This window comes from Xenopus laevis, chromosome 4L (assembly GCF_017654675.1).
Source record: "Xenopus laevis strain J_2021 chromosome 4L, Xenopus_laevis_v10.1, whole genome shotgun sequence".
NCBI lineage: Eukaryota > Metazoa > Chordata > Amphibia > Anura > Pipidae > Xenopus > Xenopus laevis.
In genome coordinates this window covers 75,294,234-75,306,600 of record NC_054377.1, presented here as the reverse complement: position 1 = coordinate 75,306,600, position 12,367 = coordinate 75,294,234, and the positions used below count along the sequence as shown (strand labels likewise).

Below are 12,367 nucleotides of genomic sequence, written 5' to 3'. Positions count from 1 at the left end.
AATCGATTTTTGACAAAAACTTAAATTTTTCTAGATTTATTACACCCCGACCCATCAAATACTTTTTTTTAGACGAAAACTCAGTCAATTTGAGTATTCAAGTTTTTCACCCTGACTACACGGATTTGAGGTTTTTTTTACATTTGAGTTTTTTCTTTAGAAACCATTCGAGCTGTTAGTTCATTTGAGGTCAAAAAAGCTCAAAAAGCTCTAAAATTCAACCTTTGATAAATGACCCCCTAAATATTCACTAATGTGTGACAAATAATACTCAACAAAAAATTGCATTCAATACCGGAAATCACAGTGATTTTACACAGGTATCTACCCTTTAAATGTGATATGTAGAGTTTGGTTTTTTTACATGTCGAGTGTTAGAGTTTTTTTTACCTTGAATGACCTCCCAAAAACTTGACCTGATTGAGTTTTTGGTGGAAAAAAACTCGAATTGATTGGATCAAGTTCTCGATTTGAGTTTTCAGGCAAAACACCCTGAATAAATCTCGAACATCAAGCAGGCTGTTAACCTCTTCAAATGGTTCAAGGGACCTCTGCCATTGACTTCTACTGAACCCCGACAGCTTTTAGGTTGTGTATTTTTGGATTTGAGCTATTTCCAGGGTCGAGGTATAATATATCTCGAATATTCAAGCTTTTTGTTTTTTTAACCGGAAAATGTGAGTTTTGATCACAAAATACAACTCGAATACTCAAATTTTCATGGTAAAAACAACTCAAACCTTAATAAATCTGCCCCTTAAGGTTCCACTTGTTTTTTCCTGTTAATTTACAGATTAACTGTTCCTTAAATTGATAATAGTTTCCATAGAAGCAGTTTTCTGGCTGATGCTTACGTTAAATTATAATTTAGAGGTTCATATCACCTCAGCATATCCTATATAAATACATGTGTTGATGCAATTTACGTATTTAAAAGGCAAGGTTATTTCATAAATGGTCTTCCTGTACCAGTAAAGAAAGTATTGCCAATACCTGTATTTGATTTCAACGGGGTGCTCCCACTTTTATTCAAGGTGCTTCCAGACACTTAACAATGGATCAAACGTTTCGGGACCGCATGGCCCTTCCTCAGTGATACCCAACCATAGAGCGTGTACATATTTATAGACATTCAAACAGCGACCTCTTGTGGTGGTCGATACAAAATACTTTAAAACAATTAAATAACAGTGTAATAATGTTAAAAGCATCAAAGTGTATCCATTTCACTTTCAAAACCTGTTTCTCAATGTGACTATCATTATAGATACATATAAATGGATTAAAATTACTAAAATACTCCTTTATCATGTGAATCGTGAATTATTATTCTCTATTTAACAATTGGTAACATTAACCCATTAATCCGCAACCTGAGTGATATACTCCATGCTTACAAAAAACACTATTTACACTTTACAACACATAGTTTGTTAACATACTGATATTTGTTACTCACTGACTATAGTACAATTAGCTGGATGATGCATACATCTCACTTCTTATTGAAGATGTTCCTTATTTTAATGCTGTAAGAAAATGTGTACAAATTAATAATGGCACGAACACATTAACATCTAAAGCGCGTTGGTATAGACTTAAAGAAAATAATTTAATCCCCAACTCTCGTTCAGCCCCTTAGGGGCTAGGGTTCCCAGCTTCCATATCCAGAAACACTCCCGCTGTAATAATTTTTTATCAGAATTAGTTTGTCTGGGATTGATTTCTTCTAGCACTTGCCATCTCAATTGCGCAACACCGTGTCTGTGTTCAGACCAATGTTGCCCAACCGAGGTGGCTTTGGTATGCGCATTTCGAATGGAGCTTCGGTGTTCATTTAGGCGTAATCTCACTGGTCTATTTGTCTTCCCTACATATCCCATTCCACAAGGGCATTTTAAGTAGTAGATTACATTTTTGGATAAACAGGTGTGGTACCCCCGTAATTTAATTGATGTTCCTTGTGTGGGATGTGAAACAGTATCCCCCTTTATAATGCTATTACAGTTCTGGCATGAGAGACAAGGAAACGTTCCAATTACTGGTTTACCCAGAAATCTCTGTTTAGCTGTTACTGGGGGTTGCATATCAGTGTGTACCACATAGTCACCCACATTTTTTCCTCTTTTGTAAGCAAACAAGGGAAACTCACTGAAAGACCTTGAGGTTGTAGGGTCATTCATCAGAATAGGCCAGTATTTTCTGACCACTTTTTTAACACGTTTTGAGTGTGTGTCATAAGTGGACACAAAAGGTATCCTTTGGGCCCTTTCCTCTTTTTTCTTTGTGTCTAGCAGTGTTTCTCTTGTGAGCTTATCTACCTCAATTTCTGCCTTCCGTAGGATTGATTTGGGGTATCCCTTCTTTCTGAACACAGTTAGCATTTTTTCTTTACTGTCCTGATAATTTTCAGTGGTTGAGGTAATACGCTTACAACGCATCAATTGGCTCTTCGGGAGACCTGACATCGTGTTAGGAGGGTGGAAGCTGTCAAATCTTAACATACTATTTTTGTCAACTGACTTTCTGTATAAGTTAGTAGACAGTTTATCTTTCACCCTCCTAACCTGAACGTCCAGGAACTCAATTTGTGTCTCATCAAAATGTAGTACAAATTTAATAGTATTGTGCGTCCGATTAATATATTCTCCAAATTGTAACAATTTATCTCTTGAACCTTTCCACACAAAAAAATGTCGTCCACAAAGCGGCTGTACCAAAAAATGGATTCAGAAAACAATATGTTCTGTAGGATGATTTGCTCCTCTAGATCATACATAAATATGTTGGCGTAATTCGGTGCCATATTAGCTCCCATACTGGTACCTTGTTTTTGTAAGTGATATTGTGTGCCAAACCGAAAATAATTCCTTGTAAGGACAATCTCTAGCAGGGAGCATATCAATTGTACTAAAGGCGAGTCCTGGACATATTCTCTGTGTAACTGTTTTCTTACCGCTTCTACCCCTTCAGTGTGTGGAATACAGGTATATAAACTTGATACATCCATTGTGCATAAAAATACCCGCTCATCTTCACGTAACTTAATATGAGCAATTTTGTTTAAGAAATCTGTTGTGTCTCTAAGACACGTGGGTAATTTCTGCACAATGGGGTTCAAGTAACTGTCTATAAAGACTGCTAGCGGTTGCAACAGTGAATCATTCCCTGAGACTATTGGTCTCCCTGGGGGCTTTGATGGATGTTTGTGGATTTTGGGCAGCAAATAAAAAATGGGAACTCTTGGATGTGTTACTGTCAATGCTATTTTAATTTCAGGTGTTATTATCCCTTCTAGTTCTGCCTCATATAGGAGACTATCAATTTCTGTCTTAAATTTACTAGTGGGATCTTCTGTTAATAATAGGTAGTGTTCCTCATTATTAAGCTGATTAATTGCTTCTTGCACATACATTTCTTTGTCCATAACCACCGTAGCACCTCCTTTGTCTGCCCTTTTTATGACCACATTTTGGTCCTTTCCCAAGGCTGTTAGCGCCAATTGTTCAGACTTAGAAAGGTTACGGTGGGTACTGGGCAAAGGTCTGTTTTCCCAAAGCTTTTGACATTCATTTGTTACCAGACTCTGAAACATATTAAGTGCCTTATTATCTATAGGTGGATCAAATGTACTTTTTTTATACAATTTCTTAGGAGTGACCATTTTTGAAGACTGCTGCACAACATTACCCTTATCTTGAAACCAAAGTTTCAGCCGCAAATTGCGCATAAATTTGAAAAAATCAACCTGAAAATCAAAAAAACCAACACTGTGTGTGGGTACAAACGAAAGTCCTCTGTTAAGAACACGTTGTTCTACAGGAGACAGTTCCCTTGAGGAGATATTGTGTATCAAGTTCTCACCTACTGCTTGTGTTTCCTCCGAGTCACAGGGGTTTGCGCAGTGGTGTCCATTGATGCTGCTCTCTGGGTCTTGCCTGTACTGCGCGTGCCTTCTCTCTCTTCCCTCTGTAGCACTTCCTCGTTGTTTATTCTGCCCCTTCTGTTGTCCTCCTGATCGCTCTGCGGCGTACTTGTGGCTAAAAAAGCTTTTCCGCTCCTTGAGTTCCCTGAAGACGCTGTGGAGGAAGACGGGCGTTGGTCTCTGGTGCTGGCTGACGTCATCGGAGTGCGCAAACCTCGGCGCCATCGCTCCTGGGTCCTAGTGCGCTTCCTTTCTGCCGCCCAGGTGTATACACGATCGGATTCGTAGTCCAGGGTGTCTCTCCTATATTTCTGGAGTTTCTTCTGCACCAGATCAGCGCGGAAATCTGCAAGAGAGGCTTGTAGTTCAATGTTGAACTTGTTAAAGTTTTCAGAGGTGATTCTTGACTTTAATTCTGTTGTTGCAGTCACCAGTTCCTGCTGAGTGCTTTTAATATTACTTTGCAGCCCTTGTATCGTGTGAATCATCAGGTCCAACGAGCACCTGTTTAGGATAGCATACCACTTATCCATAAATTGTTTGTCTTCCTTATTAAAAAACGGCAGCAAGGTACATCTCAAGCCTCTGGGTATTCTGGCCACTTTTGCATATTCAGCTAATGTACTGCAATGGAGACTCAGGCTTATTTCCTTTTTGGCCAATGTCTCGATCTTTCTTTTCACTTCTTTATCAGGAGTAACAGAAACATCAAGCACATCTGAGAGGGATTCTCCTACAGATGACAAAATCTCTGCTCTCTCTTGTTGGGAGAAGCTGAAAGTGTCAGCACTCTTTTTTGTAATGTTGTGCAGCAGTCTTCAAAAATGGTCACTCCTAAGAAATTGTATAAAAAAAGTACATTTGATCCACCTATAGATAATAAGGCACTTAATATGTTTCAGAGTCTGGTAACAAATGAATGTCAAAAGCTTTGGGAAAACAGACCTTTGCCCAGTACCCACCGTAACCTTTCTAAGTCTGAACAATTGGCGCTAACAGCCTTGGGAAAGGACCAAAATGTGGTCATAAAAAGGGCAGACAAAGGAGGTGCTACGGTGGTTATGGACAAAGAAATGTATGTGCAAGAAGCAATTAATCAGCTTAATAATGAGGAACACTACCTATTATTAACAGAAGATCCCACTAGTAAATTTAAGACAGAAATTGATAGTCTCCTATATGAGGCAGAACTAGAAGGGATAATAACACCTGAAATTAAAATAGCATTGACAGTAACACATCCAAGAGTTCCCATTTTTTATTTGCTGCCCAAAATCCACAAACATCCATCAAAGCCCCCAGGGAGACCAATAGTCTCAGGGAATGATTCACTGTTGCAACCGCTAGCAGTCTTTATAGACAGTTACTTGAACCCCATTGTGCAGAAATTACCCACGTGTCTTAGAGACACAACAGATTTCTTAAACAAAATTGCTCATATTAAGTTACGTGAAGATGAGCGGGTATTTTTATGCACAATGGATGTATCAAGTTTATATACCTGTATTCCACACACTGAAGGGGTAGAAGCGGTAAGAAAACAGTTACACAGAGAATATGTCCAGGACTCGCCTTTAGTACAATTGATATGCTCCCTGCTAGAGATTGTCCTTACAAGGAATTATTTTCGGTTTGGCACACAATATCACTTACAAAAACAAGGTACCAGTATGGGAGCTAATATGGCACCGAATTACGCCAACATATTTATGTATGATCTAGAGGAGCAAATCATCCTACAGAACATATTGTTTTCTGAATCCATTTTTTGGTACAGCCGCTTTGTGGACGACATTTTTTTTGTGTGGAAAGGTTCAAGAGATAAATTGTTACAATTTGGAGAATATATTAATCGGACGCACAATACTATTAAATTTGTACTACATTTTGATGAGACACAAATTGAGTTCCTGGACGTTCAGGTTAGGAGGGTGAAAGATAAACTGTCTACTAACTTATACAGAAAGTCAGTTGACAAAAATAGTATGTTAAGATTTGACAGCTTCCACCCTCCTAACACGATGTCAGGTCTCCCGAAGAGCCAATTGATGCGTTGTAAGCGTATTACCTCAACCACTGAAAATTATCAGGACAGTAAAGAAAAAATGCTAACTGTGTTCAGAAAGAAGGGATACCCCAAATCAATCCTACGGAAGGCAGAAATTGAGGTAGATAAGCTCACAAGAGAAACACTGCTAGACACAAAGAAAAAAGAGGAAAGGGCCCAAAGGATACCTTTTGTGTCCACTTATGACACACACTCAAAACGTGTTAAAAAAGTGGTCAGAAAATACTGGCCTATTCTGATGAATGACCCTACAACCTCAAGGTCTTTCAGTGAGTTTCCCTTGTTTGCTTACAAAAGAGGAAAAAATGTGGGTGACTATGTGGTACACACTGATATGCAACCCCCAGTAACAGCTAAACAGAGATTTCTGGGTAAACCAGTAATTGGAACGTTTCCTTGTCTCTCATGCCAGAACTGTAATAGCATTATAAAGGGGGATACTGTTTCACATCCCACACAAGGAACATCAATTAAATTACGGGGGTACCACACCTGTTTATCCAAAAATGTAATCTACTACTTAAAATGCCCTTGTGGAATGGGATATGTAGGGAAGACAAATAGACCAGTGAGATTACGCCTAAATGAACACCGAAGCTCCATTCGAAATGCGCATACCAAAGCCACCTCGGTTGGGCAACATTGGTCTGAACACAGACACGGTGTTGCGCAATTGAGATGGCAAGTGCTAGAAGAAATCAATCCCAGACAAACTAATTCTGATAAAAAATTATTACAGCGGGAGTGTTTCTGGATATGGAAGCTGGGAACCCTAGCCCCTAAGGGGCTGAACGAGAGTTGGGGATTAAATTGTTTTCTTTAAGTCTATACCAACGCGCTTTAGATGTTAATGTGTTCGTGCCATTATTAATTTGTACACATTTTCTTACAGCATTAAAATAAGGAACATCTTCAATAAGAAGTGAGATGTATGCATCATCCAGCTAATTGTACTATAGTCAGTGAGTAACAAATATCAGTATGTTAACAAACTATGTGTTGTAAAGTGTAAATAGTGTTTTTTGTAAGCATGGAGTATATCACTCAGGTTGCGGATTAATGGGTTAATGTTACCAATTGTTAAATAGAGAATAATAATTCACGATTCACATGATAAAGGAGTATTTTAGTAATTTTAATCCATTTATATGTATCTATAATGATAGTCACATTGAGAAACAGGTTTTGAAAGTGAAATGGATACACTTTGATGCTTTTAACATTATTACACTGTTATTTAATTGTTTTAAAGTATTTTGTATCGACCACCACAAGAGGTCGCTGTTTGAATGTCTATAAATATGTACACGCTCTATGGTTGGGTATCACTGAGGAAGGGCCATGCGGTCCCGAAACGTTTGATCCATTGTTAAGTGTCTGGAAGCACCTTGAATAAAAGTGGGAGCACCCCGTTGAAATCAAATACAGGTATTGGCAATACTTTCTTTTCTGAGATTTATACTGGCGTGTGGCTAGGCCAGGGCCATATATACCTGCATCCCCTGCTACGATTACTTCCTGTACCAGTGCCACAAGTAAATTATACTTTTCAATCTGGAAATGTCCAAGGGAGTTCAAATAATTCCTTTGTACCAGCATATATATATATATATATATATATATATATATATATATATATATATATATATATATATATATATATATATATATATATATATATATAGAATATTCATGCAAAGACTATTTTTTAATACTTCATTTCCAATACAAATAAGATATATGAAAAATGGTTGACAAACTGAGGCACTAAATGTAAAAAAAAAAAAACAGCCACATAGCTGCACCTTGCCTATCCATAATCAGAGAATAACATCTATAGGTGTGAATCTTTGTGCTCTCAAAATGGGGAAAAAAAAGAATTGCATCCCTCTCTTTATACATCATTCAGGATGCACAAACCAGGACTGCCATGGCATGCCAAAACAGTGGTGGAATGCTTTTGGGCAAGGTATTTTGGGGCTCATAGCCATCTACTCAATGAATCTTTAAAAGATATGCAAACAAACCCTTTATGTCCTTTCATCAATGGCAATACTGAGCCATACAAAAGCCTAAAATGATGATTTAAAATGTGTCATCTAGAGCCATAAGGCCAAAAGCAAAAGTGTACAGTGACATCCATAACAATTCTATGCTTCCTTAAAAAGTTGCAGAAAATTCTGTGAAAGATTGGCAACATTTGTGTATGTGTGTATGTGATAGGGAAGCTGAACTGGTGCAGGGTCAGAAGACAATATACAAAGAAGGATAATAAGGGATAATAGTGTCACATAAAAAAATTATAGTTTAAGAAAAATAAAACTAGAAAAATTGGATATGATTTGCTCCTATTTCTTTCCGGTAAAATAAGAGACCTCATCAAGGTTGTCAATATGTTACAAGCTGTGTAACTGTGTTAGCTTCTGAGAAATCTATATATTTTAAGATACACAAAAGGCATCAAGCTGCCAGATTTTCCATACACACAAAAAAAGCTTCATTAAATTAGAGAGCAGTACAAAACTAAATTATACAACCTTTTATGGCATGATTATTAATGTATTCTATTTTTACTAATGAGTGGTAATGATGGCTACTGCTTGCTACAAAAATACAGAATTAATGAATTCTTCTCAGTAATAGAAGAATTCATCTGCCCTAAGATTCTGTACCTCTTCAGAGTTCTTCCAATTAATTTTCCAGAGAAGACAGCCAACTCTCTGCAAAAAGCCATCACGCAGTTCATTTGGAAAAATAAATGTCCCAGAATTAAACTGGATATCATGACAAAACCGAAGAACATTGGGGGTATAGGGGTGCCCCACATATTTAGGTATTATATAGCAGCGAGACTATCAGAATTGGTGGCTATGCACAGAACTCCGACCATGCTGTGGCTGGATATCGAAAATGTGAGCCTGACTCCACTTACAATGGCTCAGATCGTCTGGATCCCGGAAAAAGACAGAGATCTACCTGCTCGTCTTCCCCCTACATCGATGCACTCAATACAGATCTGGGACAAATACAGGGGAAAATTGCGCCTATCGCCTTACAACTCCATATGTTGCACTTTCCTGGGTAACAAAAAATTTCCACCGGGGACAGTAATACGGGACTTCCTTCCCTGGCTTGACAATAAAGCTTATTTGTGTACTACTCTAGTCAAAGGGCGAGAGATACGAGCCTTCCAAGACCTCAAAGACAACCTCCAGATACCAAATGGTCAATTTTTCCGCTACCTACAAATACGCCACTTTATATCTCAAACCTTTCTACAGGGAAGTGTATCACCACCAACCCCCACTCAGTTTGAACTCTTGTGCCACTCCTCGGACCGTACTACCCACCTGATCTCAAGTTTATACAATAAGCTGTCTGGGGACAATACCACTTTAGCGCAACCGTATATGGCCAGATGGGAAGAAGATGTGATGCTGTCCATTGAAGACGTAGAATGGCAAACTATCTGGGAGAAGGCCAGTAAGACATCAGTATGTACTGTTATATTGGAGAAAGCCTATAAACTGATATTTAGATGGTACATTACCCCATCGAAGCTGGCCCGTCTCTCAAAAAACACTCTCTCCCCGCTATGCTTTGCAGGATGTGGAGAACAGGGTACGTTTTATCACATGTGGTGGACCTGCGAGACAGTCAAAGCATTTTGGAAAATGGTAGCCCATACCCTGTCAACTGTTTTCAACCAACGCATTGAGCCCGAGCCCGTGTCGTTCCTACTGGGCTTGCCTATTGACTCATTGAAATCCTCTGAATCTAAAAAATTGGCGACACATATTCTAACGGCTGCAAAAACGTTAAGGGCTTCCAAATGGAAGGGCGTCTCTCTCCCAACCCAGCAGGCTTTAATTGCTAAAGTGAAATGGATTAGAAATATGGAGACGATTAGGGCATACTTGCAGGGCAAAGAATATCAAAATGGTCTGATGTGGCTCCCTTGGGCGGAATATGAGACAGCTCAAACAGACGCGAACTGACTCACGGAACTGGCTCCTTTGCACTCACCCTCTGACCCCCCCCCCCCCCCCCCCGTTTACCTTTGTTCTTCTTTCTTTCTTTTCTTGCTTCTTTTCCCTTTAAGAAATTTGGGAAAGCACCGATACCGGATTAGGCAATCCCGCCCATGTAACACAGGTTGATTTGAAGGAGATACAGATAAAAACGACAGTGACTAGTTTATAAGATAACTGTGAAGGTTTATTTGCTGTATAGAGCTACATGTGTTGCAAGTCTTCCACTTCTGCTTGCCAATCTGTGATAATGTCAACTGTTTTATAACTTACATGTTCATACGTGTGCTTATACTATGCTTGTTCAAGTTTTACGGATAATAAAAATCTTTAAATAAAAAAAAAAAAAGAAGAATTCATCTGAATCATGAATCCCCACTTATATTCACATTAGCCATTACCTATTCAAAGGGTGTTAGGCTCAAGGCTGCCACTTTGTTCCCCCGCTAAACAGAATGAGGGTCCACTACTTTTGATGAACTGGAATCCTCTAGGACTCTGCAGTTTGAATATTAGTATAGTTGCACATTTGTTTTGATCATAATGCACCTATTGTTAAGCAACAGCATAAACTATTCAAATAGCAATTAAAAAGGGCAGAAGCTGAATATGCCTTCAACAGGATCTGCATAATTCAATATTCATACTTTTTCTGTTTTATCTAGAATTGCTAACAAATAACTGTACATTACCATCACTGAGAAAAATCGTGTCTGTAGCTATATTTCTTGAACTTGGGCACCCTCTGGTGCCGAGATCTGCTGCTGCATTTGATTTCATTGCTGATCCGTGGAAGATCTCAAAAGACAATTGCTTGTCTAGCTTCACTCCTGAAACAAATGGACTGGATATAGGTCCAGTGCTCTTTTAAAGAGATAAACTTCACAAAACAAAGTTGTTTTGTTTTATTAATCTCTATATTCCAATGACATCCTAAAGCAAATGAGAAAAGTTTAAAATACTGAACTCTATTAGGGCTATATAGAAACTGTGACTACAGATTCCATGTGCACATACTGCAAGGTACTAACTCTCATCCCTACCTTGCTCTTATATCTGAATTTAGTAGTATACCAGTTTAATGTCTGCAGCTTTGCCCGACAATATATTTTTGTCTCCCTAAAAGAACTTCATGTTATATTTATAAAAAGAATCTGGCAACATTTTGTGAGTGTGGTAGGGTGTAAAATTATGGTGCAAACAGAGGTGTTAATTTAAAAGGTGCCACATCCATTACATTATTTTGCAAAAAAAAAATGTTGTAGTAAAGCACTGGAAGCAATACATTTTTAAAAAATCATGGTGGAGTGGTTAGCACTTAAAGGAAAACTATACCCCCAAAATGAACACTTAAGCAACAGATAGTTTATATCATATTGAGTGGCATATTAAAGAATCTTACCAAACTGGAATATATATTTAAGTAAATATTGCCCTTTTACATCTCTTGCCTTGAGCCACCATTTTGTGATGGTCTCTGTGCTGTCTCAGAGATCACCTGACCAGAAATACTACAACTCTAACTTACCCAATGGCACATACTACTAGAAAAGTATATTATTATGAAAATGGTTTATTTACATGAAGCAGGGTTTTACATATGAGCTGTTTTATGCAATTTCTTTTTATAGAGACCTACATTGTTTGGGGGGTATAGTTTTCCTTTAAGTCTTGGAATGCTGGAGTCCTAGGTTTGATGCCAGCAAAGGTACTCATGTACATTGTTTGTTTTCCCCATGTGGGTTTCCTCTGGGTACATCGGTAATCGGTTTCTTCTCACACCCAAAAACATACAGCTTGGTTTCCTGATTTACCATAGTGTGTGTGTAAATATGAACCATGTACAATCTCTGATGTGAAATATGCCAGTGCAATATAATCAAATAATGTTTATAATTATATATAATAGTGAAGGTGTGTGTATGTTAGATTGGATGCAGAATTATTATTTATATCACTGACATATTACACAACTTTTAATTAGACACATTCTCTCAGCAATTCCAACAATTCCAACAATTCCAGACAATTAATTATGGTTTGTGTAAGAAAGTGGGAGGACATCATTCTATTTGGAATTAAAATCAAAACACTAGTCACACTTGAGTTGATAGACCATCCTGTTTATCTACTGAACCTTGCAGTCTTTCATGATTTACAGATGCATTTTGGAAAAATCATTAGTTTTGGTAAAGAAAAACTACTTCAGCAGCATAAAAATATTATGTGATAAAAAATTAAGTAAAGCAGGTGTAAAATAAAATCAGTCTTACAGTAAAAAAAAGAACTATGTTTTACTGAAAGTAAAATTTAGCACTGCCAGTTTGCAACAGAAGAGGGAGC

At 38.0% G+C, this 12,367-nt stretch overlaps 1 pseudogene; it reads right to left on the bottom strand.

Moving 5' to 3' along the window:
• The window catches only part of LOC108713521, a 69,385-nt pseudogene that overhangs the window by 36,397 nt on the left and 20,621 nt on the right, over positions 1-12,367 (bottom strand).